The 15,009-nt window shown below is 34.1% G+C and overlaps 1 protein-coding gene across 2 annotated transcripts in view; it reads left to right on the top strand.

Annotated features, from left to right (window-relative positions):
- The window catches only part of CRPPA (CDP-L-ribitol pyrophosphorylase A), a 653,179-nt gene that overhangs the window by 334,937 nt on the left and 303,233 nt on the right, over nt 1-15,009 (top strand). The window lies entirely within an intron of this gene.

The following is a 15,009-nucleotide window of genomic DNA, read 5'->3' as shown; positions in this document are numbered from 1 at the left end:
ATTCAAAATATATTTTTTGCCTATTTATTTACTTCATATTGTTTACTCATAGATCCCTACTTTTGGCAAAATTCATCTTTGAGAATGCAGGGAAAAAAAATGTGTGGTAAAATTTTAAAACTTTTCTTCCTGTGGGAGGGAAAAAATTTGAAGAAAAAGTTAAGCTTTTTAGATAATATTGTTAGTGGCAGAAGTTAGAGACAATGGATTAATGCTTTAGTCATGGAAAATCTTCAGATCTGAAGAAAGGGAAAATAGTTACATAATGGTTTTTAAAAGTGCTGTGAAATTGTTGAGGCAAATAGAATTTTCTCCTTTGATGGTCTTAAAATATAAAGACATGTTTAAAATGACAGTTATGATGGTATAATAGACATTTATGATATAATGATGTTATAATAGACATTTCAGAGTGCCGGCTCTGGAAAAACAAGGTGGGGTTTCATCTCCAGTATATCACTTATTTTTACCTTGGTTAAATTACAATATCCTGATAAAGCTATTTCCTCATCTGTAAAATATCAGTATAATAATAATACCTATCTTTTTTGGTTATATTAAGATTAAATGAATTACTGTTAACTGATAAAAGATGAAACTACCAAGGTATACTAACTGCTACTTTATTACACAGTATCTTTGTTTTTATAAGTAACAATAAACAAGTTTCCTTTAAATTGTCACAAAGAAATTGAAGAAGTCAAAACCCAAAGTCACATTTGACAGAAAAAAATGAAACTAATTTTCAGGGAAGTTAAGCACAACAACGATATAAATTTAAAATTGATATCTAGGTATATGGATAGAATTTTATTTAGTTGTCTGCACTTCTAGAGAAAGAAGAGTGAAGGTTGAGAAAAAGCTGAAGTTTTAGCAATTCTTGTACCTCATTAACATACACCATTATGATCAAACTGTTAGAAATGAAAAAATACAAGCAAGGATAACCTCTTGTCTTGAGGCAATTTCCCATGTTATTTCTATACAATGTACCTTATTTTAGACTTAGTGGGAAATTTATTCTTTTTCAAGGAAGATGAGAGATCAGAATTGTATTATTGATATAAATGAAAATTTTCTAACTACTAACAGTTATTAGGGTTTTGTTGTAAAGCCCATGCTATAAATTTCTACAGCTGTACTTATCCTTTTCTCTTGTTTGGCATACAGCTATTTCAGATATCTCACTGCCAATTCTCCAACGTCACCTGAATTTCTCCTCACTAAAAAGATGTGTGTGTGGTGGGGCGGGTATGGTGTATGGATGTGTGGTATGTCTCCCTTAAGAGACTTCACAGAATGACGTGCAGGTCACTACCTACTACTACCTGCGGCAGGATCAGGTTCACCGAGAGTGCTAGCCAAAGCAGAGGCATGACTCTTAGCGTCTCCGGTTACTTAGTCCATCTGTGCTCAGCTCTAGAGTGGAGGTTTGATTATGAAGACTGCAATTTGCCTTGCAGACATACACTTGAGTCTTACTGAGATAATTTGCTGCAAAGAAACTCTGGCTACTGCTCAGGTGAAACAGCTTTCTTTCCATAAGGTTTCACTTTACTGGAGGTGAGATCCAAGAACTGCTTTTTAATGGGAGAAGAAGGATTTCTCCAAGAAGACTTGCTAGGATTTCTTTGTTCAGTCTATTTTCTTTCATTTCAAGTTGATTGAGGGACATCAGATAGGATTCTTGTTTCACCCTGCATGCTTCTTGTCAACTATCTTGCTTTTCACAGTCTGACTACACAGGGACGTTTACAGCCTTCCAGTGGTGTTGGCCAGACCTAGGTGTTATGCGCCATACCTCCAGGGATCATTACCATATGGTATTTTAGGAGACGACACAGTTCATTTCAATGCAATTCAAATGAGCAGATTTCTTTTCTTTATTACACCATTGCATTTGGCGGCAATCCACCAGAGGCAGAGCCTAACTCTCAAAGGAATACTCTGCCCACTCTGTCCATTTAACTTGAAAATCTAGTCGGTTGATCACACATGTGCAACAGATGTGTGAGCATGCGTAGCAAAAATAAAAAATAAAAAATCCCAGCAGTGTACTGTGGGAAATGTAGCAGAACTACTAGAAAACAGGGGCACAAAAAAGTCTGGTACTAAAACTTTGATTTTTGTTGTTAGAAGGGCAATGTTTCTTATTAATTTTTCCCTCCTTTCTTAAGCAGAAAAGGTATAGGTTTCCATTATTATTTTGCAGTGATTATGTAACAGTGGTAAGGAAAGCGTTCATTTTCACAAACTTCATCTTGTACAGATATAATTCTAAATATTTTGACGAGATTTTCTTGGGCCCCTGCCTCTCAGGAACTGAGTGTTGGCACACTTCCACTGAAAAAACCACCCATTTACAAGAGAGGATATCAGAAATATACATCCTTTCATCCATGCCCCACAGGCTTACATGCAAGGAGAGAGCACCAGCTGTTTTTCTCATGGTGAATAAGGGTTACTTGGGGAAATCTCTCTTCCTGTTTTTATATGGACAACTAAATTGTTGCATAGCCAGTTAATTTTGGCTAGGTCAACAGCACAAGGTTAATTATTGGAACCTTCCTCTTTTTGCCTCTGTGAGAGTACAATATTAATAGGAAATAAAAGAAGAAAATGTAATATAGTGACTTATTCTAGAAGTGCTGTTTATCTGGGAATTATTTGTTATTATACTTTCAAAGATTTTACACATACCCAACTTTGTCTTCTAGGAAATATTGGAAGATTTTGATGTGAAGTTATATTCAAAAAAAATCTTAGAACATGTTAACATATTTAGAAAAAAATAACACTTTTATTTTATAATGCGAACATGTTTTAAAAGCTAGAACAATTGGCTAACCTATGAGAGAACTCTGAAGTTGTGTTTTCCTGCTCTCTGTTACACCTCAATTTGGCTTGCATGATTTTATACCTTTTTCGAAAGATATATTATGATGTTACATTATCTTTCTAACCTTGGATTTAATTAATGCATCAAAGGGCATGTGGATTGATTTAATGTATGTAGAATGTTTTTATCCAGCTACATAGTATTATATAATTGTTTTAGAAGAAATAATATCACTGTTGATATATTTCGTTTCTGCCTTTGGATTTGGTCAGCATTACATATGGAAGGAGAAACCCACCCTGTATTGTTAAAAGGATGGTTTTTCATTCATATCCTTGTTGCTCTTAAAAAAGTCCTAAAGAAAAATATTCTGCAGCAGGCACTCATAAAGAAGCAGAAAATGGCAAAACCACAGCGTAGAAGGAAACCTATGTGAAAACAGTGGTTGTGTCTTCCTGGATACAGAAAACAAATAGAGCTTTTGAAAAAGCTTGCCAATAGATGCCTGCCAAATAAAATATTGTTTTATGAAGTCAGGAAAAAACTAATTTTAAAGGTTATTGTAGGTTATTTGTGGTCACTTCTGGTGTGCATACAGCATGATGTCATCCTGAACTCCTCTATTTATATTTCAGTCTTAGAGGTCTTTTGTCTAAGACTCGATCTCAGCTACTAGAGACATCTAAAATGCTCTCATTATTTGATACTCGTAAAAATCTAGACTGAAATAAATTAGACTAGATGGAAAAGAGGCCTCGCCAAGTCCAGACAAGAAATCACTCAGGCAGATCCATCTTCTGAAATCACACCTACACTGTAGACATCTTCATGGGACACATTTGCTGCAGAACTTCTCAAGTGATTGGAAAGTAGCCATGTGTCCAAATGGCTCCACTGGTTAACTATTGCCTTTGCATGGGAGTAGATGGAACCTCTGTCAGAGACATCTCATTTGAGGAGGGGACCAGGGGATCCCATGGGCAGTGCAGTTTCTCCTTCTGGGTGGATGTAGCCTGTATCTCTGGTATCTTTCAATTTACTTACGTGGACTCTTGCAGCAAATTCCCTTCAACCTTGTAGTGGGGCCAAGTCTTTTTTCTATATGGGATTTTTTTTTTTTTGTCTTAGAAAATTCCTCTTTGTTACGGTAGTTCTCAGTGAACTAGGAAATACCAAACACTGGCTATCCAGATGAACTGGATAGCCAGTGAAATGATGAACTAGTTAACAATTAGAAATGGAGAAAGCTGAGGAGTCCTTTGAGGAAAACCACAGTGTTTGGGTATTAGGAAAAACGCAAAATGTAAAAGAAAATGCATGTTTATAGTGGAAAGATGACACATTAATAGCCATATCTAGAGAGCTGACACATTTGCCTTTTAAAATTTATTAATTCATTAAAAAAATGTTTTTCAATGAATCTAGATGTGCCAGGTGTATTGGTGTTAGAGAACAGAAAAAAAAAGTTATATTTAAATATAAATATATAAAATAAAAATAAATAAGGTATAAAGGAGAAGGCATTGGTGCTATGGAGAAAAATGAAACAGAAGGGTATGGAGTGCTGGAATGGTGGGGTTACAATTTAAAATTTGGTGGTCCAGTGACACCTCACTAAGGTGACATTTCAGCAATGCATAAACTTGTGAAAGGAGCAAACCATATTGCCACCTTCAGGAGAGCACTGCAGGCAGAGAAAAGGTAAACAAAAGAGGCCTGAGCCCAAGGGACGTGTGGTGTGTTGGAGGAACAGCACACCATATGTACGATGCCGGCCAGCATAAATACACATCACGTGCACACATGTGCAGACACAACTCTTCTCTTCCTATATGTAGGTGCTTCAAAATGCCAGAGAAGTTTAGAGCAAATACATCTTCAATAACACAGTTTTGTCACTGAATGTGAATGTATACTATTCACAATTGAAAGTTAGCTAAACTTTTGAAAATCTGCTCTTTGCATGAGAACGGAAAGTGCAGCAAACCCAGTGAGCTGAAAGATGCTTCTCAAGTCACCGCCCTAAGTCAGCAACTGTCAGGTTAAACATACTGGTGTGTTTGTAGTTATTTGATCATGACAGTGATTATATGGTGCTAATGTTTAACAGTATATTAAGCACTCCAAACTTACAAACAGATTTTTATCTTAAGATTGGCAGTGATTCCTTACTAATCCTTTCTTTTTGAGAAGCCTAGCCTGAGAAATTATTTCCTCATCTCTCTGCATGGCTTTGCAAATGATACAAACACAAGATTCATTCAATTCTGATGAAGTAAAACTTCAGAGAATAAATAGGATAGCACATAGGAATACATGGTGAGTCAGCATACAAGTTATAGGAAAATCAAAAGTGGGATATTAATTATACCTTTCATGCAATTCTACACCACACTGAACACTTGTCCACCAACATGGGTTAATTTTAGGAAGATGCGATTTGGGGGTTCCGTGTTCCTGGGTTGCCCTGTGCCGGGGAGTAATCTCTTGAAAAGAAAGAGGAATGTATGAATTAAAACTAGCAATAAGAAGACAAAGATTGGAACTCTCCTTCTTTTCTCTTTTAATTGCAAGAGGGATAAAAAATGTTTTGACCCCTTGATGAGATTCCGCATTCTCTTTGACGGCATGTACAGAGCTGTGTTGATAGCATCGGTAGCAAACAGCAAACCACCCAATGAACTAAGTGAATATCAGCCACCTACCTCACTAGGGGACAAATTTGCAAGTTGTAATTCCTGCTGCTGTGTGAAGAGAGCAAAAAGATAATATTTTGTCTTCCAATATTTTCTTCAGTTTTAAAGCTTGAAGAAAAAGGCAAACCAAGTACTGTTTGTATAGGGGTAACTAGAGACAGAATAGGACTGACTCATCAGTGAAGTCACATCTCTGCTCTCTGACTTTATGTCCCTGCAATGTTAACTGAGTGATTCTCTGACCTAGCACATCGTTGCAAATATTTAGGTGTGTTTGGATTAAATGGCAGTGCTGTTCAGAGGGCTGAGCAACCATCTGTGCAGCCCTGTGGGATCTCTCAATTCCTGTTGTGCTCTGGCTATAGGTTACCTTGAAATATTTCAGGGACTCTTTGGTTGCATCTTTCTGTTCCTCCACCATGACTGACACTGACAACTCAGCTCACTTATCAGGATGATTATAAAATATTTTACAAGCTATTGAGAAAACTTCCTGCAATTCATCTCTAGGATTTATTTAGATTATCTTCATGGAAAGGAAGATAGGTATCATGATACGGGCTAGTGCATCTTGACACAGGAGTAAAAATAGTCTTGCATGCAGGATGTAAGATAAGGCTGTGTCATCCACTAGTTACAGTAGTTCAATGATAAAAGTTCTGCACAAGTCATTTCATTTTGGTGTTGTGTTATTTATCACTCACTCATTATTTACTCATTTATTTAGATGGAAGTGGTTCATTTAAATAGGAGAAAGATTACCTAGCAGAGGAGGGCTGATAATTAAACACAATAGTTCTCTGACCCACACATCTTTCCACCCATAGTTCTACCCATAGTTCCACCCATAGTTCTGCCAAAAAAGCAGCCACTTGGAATTTTAAATTTTTGTTTGCTACTTGGTTTTCTTTTTTTAAAGTATAACTCCTAATAATATTATTATAACAATGTTTTGATTTTACGAAATATTAACTATGTATTTTTCAATCTGAGAAATGGTGGTATAGTTTATCCACAGTACCATGGACATTCTGTCCCTGCTACTGTTTTTAAATTTCACCAATTATGTTACTATTTCTTTATTTTATTGGTTTTATTGAGTTAAAACTTAGACAATTCTTTCTAATTGCATCAAATGCCAGTTTTTGGAATTCCCAAAGATTAAAAAAAAAAAAAAAAAGAGAATATTCATGCTAGTAACTTCTCTCCCTCTTTCCTCCATCATCTGACTTTGTTTATTTGTACCTTTACTTTTACATTTTCAAAATTGATAAGACTTATATTCGGTGCTAGAATCTTAAGGACATAATGCTTAAAATTTTGTCTCCTAGATTATTCGATAGTTTAATCTTAAATTTTTTTAAGGTATTAAAAATAATAATTATACAAAACCAAAACTTGTGCTGGAAATATATTCTCTCATTTAATTTTTGAAAGAGTCAACTGTCATAACCTCGGTGGTACTTGTAAACAAAAAAAATTTAGAGCAGTCTCAAAAGGATTTTCTTTCCTTCAGTTCAGCAATAACTCAGGGCTTCATTTTTTAATTCATTGTTTTTCTGTAATTTTTTTCGTTTTTTCTGAAACAGTTCCAGTTTCTATTTCCTATTTACATTTCTATTTCCTATTGAGAGATAAAAGATGAATTTTTGCTGTATTGTTTTCTTTCATCTCTTTATTCATTTTTGCTTTCTAGTTGAATATATGTTTATTTTTAAATAACTTCTAGGAACATAATTATAATTCTTGGTTTATGACATTGCCATCATTGATCCATATATTAAGATATCGATATTAATATAATGAACTCCCACAACAATAACCAAGGATTAGAAAACTAGTATCAGTTTTGTTTTTGAGTTTTATAAATAGGGTATCACACAGTATGTAATCATTTGAGACTATTTTTCTTATTATGTTTCTAACGTTCATTCAGTGTTGGCACATGTGGCTTTCATTAACTGATTTTTACTGTAGTATAATTCACTAATTGTGAATATACCATAATTTGTCATCCAGTGATGTACATTTAATAATTTCATTTTATATTACAAAGAATGCTAAAATGAATATTGTTAAACATGTTTCATGATTCATATATGTAAGAGTTAACTTGAATATGCTCATATGGTAAAGTTGTTGGCTATTAAGTATATGGTTATCCGATTTCAAAAGTTAATACAAAAACGTGTGATAGTGTTTTGCAACCAGAAGATACTTCCACTAGTAATGCACGAGAGATTGCATTTAGTCACATAATGCTCCACTGTTTGGTATTCAATTATTTCTTCATTTTTTTTTCCATTTTAATTGGTTCTAAATGGAATTACATTAAGGGGTTGACTTACTTTCACTTGATATTTTTTTGCCACTGGTTTAAAAGTACTAGTTTTGTTGAAGCATAATTGCATGGAGTACAGTCATCAATGTTAAAAGCATAAATGAATGAGTTTGAAAATGTGTATAGTCATATAATCACGACCGCATCAAGATACAGATAATTTCCATCTCCAGCAATTCCCTTCTCTCATGCTGCCTTGTCATCAACCCTTTCTCCAGTCCGGCCCCTGGCAAAACACTGATCTTCCTCTGTCACTACACTTTTATCTTTTCTAAAAATTTATGTAAATAGTATCATGAAGTACGTAGCCTTCTATGCCTGCTTATTTCACTTACAATGCTTTTGAGATTCAACCATCATTGTTCATATTAGTAGTTCATTACATCTTGTTGCTGTATAGCATTCCATTATATAGATAAAACATAATTTATTCATTCATTCATGATGAGTGGGCATTTGGGTTGTTTCCCATTTTTGGCTGCTGTAAGTACAGCTTCTCTAAACATTGGCTTACGAATCTTTGGTGGGGATGTATGTTTTCATTTTTTTTGGGTAAATATGAAGAAGTGATATTTCTGGGTGATTTCTTTATGTTTAACTTTATCAGGAAGTGTCCGAGTGTTTCTCAAAGTGGTTGTACCATGTCACATTCCCATTAGAAATGCATGAGAGTCCCAGCTGCTTCACATCCTCATTAACTTTTGTATAATCAATCTTTATAATTTTGGCTATTCTGGAGGGTGATACTGGTATCTCACTCTGTGTGTGTGTGTGTGTGTGTGTGTGTGTGTGTGTGTGTGTGTGTAACAGGTCCAGATAGTTACTTATTTTTTATCATGTTGCTTTTATATTCTGTATATATTCTGCATACAAGTATTTTACTAAATATACATTTTGCAAACCTTTTCAAGTCTATGCCTTGCCTTTCAATTTTTTGACAATGTCTAGTGATGAATAAATAAAGTTCAGTTGTCAATTAATTTTTCTTTTACTGTTTCTACTTTTTCTGGTCTAAGTAATCTTTCCTTGCCCACAGCTTATGAAGGTCTTTTCCTATATTTTCTTTAAAAGTTTTATATTTAACTTTTATTTTGATAATTTTTTTTCAAAATAAATTTTGTGTATGACATGGGATAACGGTTAAGGTGAATTTTTCCCATATATATTCAATTGCCCAACACACTTTGTTAGAAAGACTACTGATACGGTTAAGCTTTGTGTTCCCACCCAAATCTCATCTTGAATTGTTGTAATCCCCTCCTGGCAAGGAAGAGATCAGGTGGAGGTAACTGAATCATGGAGGCAGTTTACCCCATGCTGTTCTTGTGCTGGCTAGTGAGTTCTCTCAAGATCTAATGGTTTCATAAGGGGCTCTTTCCCCTTTGCTCAGCACTTCTTCCTGCTGCCTTGTGAGGAAGATGCCTTGCTCCCCCTTTACCTTCCACCATGACTGTAAGTTCCCTGAGGTCTCCCCAGTCATGCTGAACTGTGAGTTAATTAAACCTCTTTCCTTTATAAATTACCCTTCATAAGTTACTCAGGCATTTCTTTATTGCAGTATGAAAATGGACTAATACAACTACTGTTAAACAAAATTTGGCCTAAGAAAGCCTTACTTGCATACTTCAGTTGTCATGAATTGCAACCTAATTTAGCACATAAATAAACTAAAAACCCAACTTAGGAGTATGTATGTAAGAATAGGTGAGGCTGAGTCAACCACATCAGCTGTGCTTCAGCCAATCACAGATAACCAAATTGTGTTCGAATAAAGCAAATGCTGAGTTGTAACCAAATCAGCGGTTTCTGGCTCTCACTTCCATTTTCTGTATGTCACTTTGCTTTTTCTGCTCAGAAGTATTATTCAACCATGCAGCAGCCCCAGTTTCCCAAAACATGTTCTTGTTCTGAGAGCTGCCTGATATGCAAATCATTGTTTTCTCAATTAGACTCTACTAAATTTAATTTCTCGAAAGTTTTTCATTTAATATTACTGTTTTCCTATTGCATTATCATGGATTCTGTGGTTTCTCTTCAGATGGTATAAATCGTTCACCTTTTAATGTTGTGTTATCTTGGTATATTAAAAGTTAACCACATGTGTAGGGTCCATTTCTAGATTATTCTCTTCTATTGACCTTATGCCAATACTGTGTTGTCTTGGTTACTGTAGCATTAAAACAAGTCTAGAAATCATGTAGCATAAGTCATTCAAACTTGTTCTTCATTTTCAGAGGTTTATTACTGCCCTTGTATTTGCATATAAATCTCAAAATCAACTTACTAATTTTTTAAGCCCATCAAAATTCAAGTTGAGTTGAATTTAAAGATCAAACTGGCAGAACTGACATTTTAACAATACTGAGTCTTCTGACTCATGCAGTAGTATATCTTTTAATGTATTTAGTGCTTTATTTTATTTTTTGAGGCAGAATCTTGTTCTGTCGCCCAGGCTGGAGTGCAGTGGCACAATCTCGGCTCACTGCAACCTCTGCCTCCTAGGTTCAAGCAATTCTCCTGCCTCAGCCTCCTGAGTAGCTGGGATAACAGGTGCATGCTACCACACCTGGCTAATTTTTTTTTTCTTTGATATTTTTAGTAGAGAAGGGGTTTCACTGTGTTGGTCAGGCTGGTCTCAAATTCCTGATCTTGGGATCTGCATGCCTCGGCCCCCCAAAGTGCTGGGATTATAGCCATCACGCCTGGCCTAGTGCTTTATTTTTTATGTATTATTTTGTAGTTTTCAATGTAGAGGTCTTAAACATAATTTTAAAATTTTATTTCTAAGTATTCCCCTTTATTGATCTTGCTGTAAATGGTATTATTTTTTAAAAGTTTAACATCGAATTATTTGACATTCACATAAAGAAATACCATAGATTTTTGTATATTGACCTTATGTCCTGTAGTCTTCCTATTTGACTTAGTAGTTATGGTAGGGTTTTTTTCTTTTTTTCTCTTTTTCTTTTTTCTTTTTCTTTTTTTAGGTTGAGGAGTAGATTCCATAGGATTTTCTATGTAGATGGCCAGATGATCAGCAAAGAAAGACAGATTTACTCTCTCCTTTTCAATGTGTATACATATGTATGTAAATGTATGTCTATATTTATTATTGTATTGGCTGGAGCTTCAAGTACAATATTAAATAAAATTTGAGAGAATATCTGTCTTTTTAAAATTATAGTGGGTAGGTATTAGTCTTTCATTAAATATGATTTTGGTTGTATTATGATTTTTTGCTTGATTTTTGCGTATGGGTTAGACATATATGTTTTTTATCAGGACAATGAGTTTTCCCTCTAGTTTGAGAGATTTTTAATTTTTTTTCCTTTTACCATGAATTGTTAATACATTGATCAGATACTTTGCATCATCACTCAGTGATGAATTATCAATTATATAAAACCTTTTTGGTTTTATATAATGTAAAAAATTATATATATATATATATATATGTAAAACCTTTATATATAAACCTTTGAACGTTGTTCTCTACACCCCATGTATTATGATTTTTTTTTCTAGCTATATAAAGCACTATTACCATTTTTGTGTGAGCTCTAGAGACTGTTTGGCCTAAAGGTTTTCTAGTTTTTATTTCTACTGTCTCAGGTAGTTTTATCTCACATATGTGCAGATCATTATTCCAACAAATACTTGGTCTCTGGAGCTTTTTTCCATGCAGCTCCCTCTTAGTAGCCATCCCTTTTAACCTCTCCAAATTTCAGCCCCTTTTATTCAACTTATTCATACCACTGGGCTCTGCATGGATTTCCCTTGCCTGTGTTGACAATCGAAATTCTCCTTACTTCTCCTTTTCTGCAGGATCAAAATTCTATACTGCCTTGTGTATAATGTCTGAAAATCATAATTTCATGTATTTTCTCAATTTCCTGTTTCTTTAAAGTAGGCTAATAAAACTGGTTCCTGATACTTTAATTTGATCAAAAATAAAAGCCACTTATTCATTTATTTATTACTAAAGTTAAATTTGGTTATTTCCCATATGAGTAGTTGTTTTAGAGTCTTTTGCTCTTTCCTCACGTATCCAGTTCTTTCTTTGAATTTTGGTTTATCCAGGCCAATATAAGTATACTGGTTAGAAAAAATATGTTAATTTTTAAGGAGTTACTGAACACATTGAGAATCTGACTCTACTGTGTTAATTTTTTTGGTATACCGTCCTGGTGCTTGACTTCCTACATGTTTTATAATTTTGTTTAGGAGTTCATATTTATTGGAAACTTGTCTGTTATTTCCTTAAGGTCTTGGTTTACCATTGGTGTCCCCTAGCAAGGACATTAAGTTTTTTCTGTCAGAGCCTAGAGTTACTACTAATCGAGGACCACTTAAATAAATTCATGGCCTAACATTTTCAGACGTTCAAGGTAGTATAGCATTGGTTTGCAAAACTCATTGAGAACCTACATGTATTTACAAATTCTTAGGAGAGTTAATTTTTTTTCCCTCTACCAGCACTGTTTCAAGATGAGTAATTTATTCTTTTTATCATTAGCAGCAGAGGTGTGGGCCAGGGCAGGAGGTGTAAAGGTGGGATGAGGATGGGGAAGTAGATAATAGGAAACAGAGTCTACCTGTATTCTAACCAAGAGTATTTTACCATATCCTCTTCAGTTTATGCAGAAAAATTATCAGTAGAATTTTCTATGTTGGATTAGTTCTAGGGTTTATCTCATATATCTCGTGACCTGTGAATCCTTGACTGGTGGTCAGGGTTACCTGGGTTTGATGAATACCCTGAAGGTGAAACTGATTTTATTGCTTAGTTCTTGTCATTTAGTTTTTGCCCTCAAATAACTCTTATCTTTTTGTAGCACATTCACAAATTTAATCTGATGCTATGCATGTTGTATGTAGCAATTTTAGTTATTTTCAGGGCAGATTATGTTAGGCTGCCACACTGCCAGAAAAAGAATTATCCTCATCTATTTTTTGTTGTTCTTAAGTTCTCTAGTATGCTACTCATTCTTCTTCCATTTCTTCTATCATGATGAGTGTATTCTTTAATTTTATTGTTGTTGTTACTGTCATTTTAAGTGAACTGCCATAGGAAAGGAAGATAAAAATAGTCAAACTCAAGTTATAAATTAGAAAATCTTCTAAGTTACCTCTTTTAAAATGATAATTTCTAAAACAGAAGACAGCAGGAAGTTAAAATAAATCTCTGATATTCTTTTTATTTTTTTTTCATTATTTTGAAAGACTGTAAGTAGATTAGTGAAAAAGGATTTTATATTGGACTGGATATATAAAAGTTTAGACAATCACAATTAATGTGCTAATGTGATAAGATCTATAATTATGTGTCTAATTTGCTCTTTCAGTAAATTCAATTTTTTTAAGCTTGTACTATATGCCATAGGCCCAGTAAAAAATATTCACAGAATTAGGATATTTTCCTTAGAGTTGTACTAAATATATAAGAATGTTCTTTGATTTTTTTTGAATATTATGCATATTTTAAATATTACTTGAGGTTAGTTATATAAATGTAGATTTTACAGATGTCTTAAGTCAAAATATCTGAATATAAAACTTTTTTTTTTTTTTGCTATTCTTTTAAAAGCTGGTATGGCAGTGATTTCCGGTCTCTGATCAGAACACATATATTAACATTTCATAAAGAAAGGGAAATTTGGATCAAATTTATGATATGCCAAATAGTAAAATAAATAAACACTAGATAAGACTATTTCTTTGTGGTTTGGCCCACACACTCATTCCCTGGCCGTCTGACAGCTACTCTCTTGGGGATTGTGAACATCAAAAAAAATGTTTCTTTGGCACTGTTTGCTCTAGAATGGGCTTAGCTGGGGCTGTTCAGTGTAGCAGCTTGCCAGGGTTGGTAACCTTCAGTAGATAAGACTAGACGCAGAAATTAGAAGGTATTTCTTTTGGATTGATGTAAATTCCAGTTTGGCAAACTTTTTCTCAGATTCTAAGATTTGGGGGAGCCTGAGCTGTGTCAGTTCCACAGAAAACTGGTATGTGTCAGTTCCATGGATCTTTGTATTTAAATTTGCATTACTGTAAGAGGACATGTATTGTGTTAGAAAGACAAGGAAGAAGTATTTTCAACAAGATATTCCTTTGTTAACACTGCAAAAACTCTGATATGACTCAAGACTAAACTTCAGTAGACTTGATTCTTACTCTTGGAATTAAAAGGCATTTCAAAATATGAAAGACTTTGAAAATCCAACTGGCTAATCTTTGGATATCTGTTATTATCTGTCCCGGTTGTCAATTATCTTAATTACTGGAATAAAGTTCCTATGGGAAGTTTTTTTTAAACCAGTGGATATCAGTACAAACCCATAAACAGAAATAAATGTTCCTGTCTCTTCAATTTGAGTGTTATTTTCAAATTATCAACACAAAGTTGAGATTTTTGCAGTGGAGGTTTGAGGATTCTACCACAACCAAAAGTTCTTTCCCTGGCATTGTTCAATCAATATGGAATCTTGTCAAGAGTTTATTGGTTATGTCTCACAGAAATACTTTGTATATTTGGCAGGACATAGAAGGTAAATTTGTAATTTGCTCCATTTCCTTTTATTTTTTGACTATTAGAATCAGTATCAGACTATCACAGTTAATAGTAATTTAGGTGAACAATTTGAAAATGGTCTGTTTGTAGTATTACTGTGCTAAAACACTGACTACCTTATGAAATAATATATTTCCTCATCTGATAAGATGCAGATATTTTACCATATTAGTGGACTAAAGTTGGCTTTATTTCCTCATGGAGTTACACTCTTAGGTGCATCCAATTTAAGACATGAACCAAGGAAGGTAGAGTTTCACTGTTACAAACATTTTATTACCATAGAAGTGTAGGTCCTTTCATTTCACTCTAAACTCATGTTCATAATAGTCACAAATACAGTGTTGCAATATACCACATTGCAATTAACATAATACAAAAACTTAATGGATTCAAGTTTTAAAATGATCGAGATTTTTCTCTGCATTTTAGCTGGCTCAAGGGATCCTTAGAATACTTTTACCCTTATTTATTTTTACTCCTAAAAGCTTTCTGACAAGAGAAAATTTAAGTTGATTTAAACCTAATATTTAGTGAATTGTGCTTGATCTTAGTGTGCCTA

This window comes from Saimiri boliviensis, chromosome 10, assembly GCF_048565385.1.
Source record: "Saimiri boliviensis isolate mSaiBol1 chromosome 10, mSaiBol1.pri, whole genome shotgun sequence".
Lineage (NCBI taxonomy): Eukaryota > Metazoa > Chordata > Mammalia > Primates > Cebidae > Saimiri > Saimiri boliviensis.
Note: the sequence above shows the minus strand (reverse complement) of the source record. Positions and strands in the feature narration are given on the sequence as shown.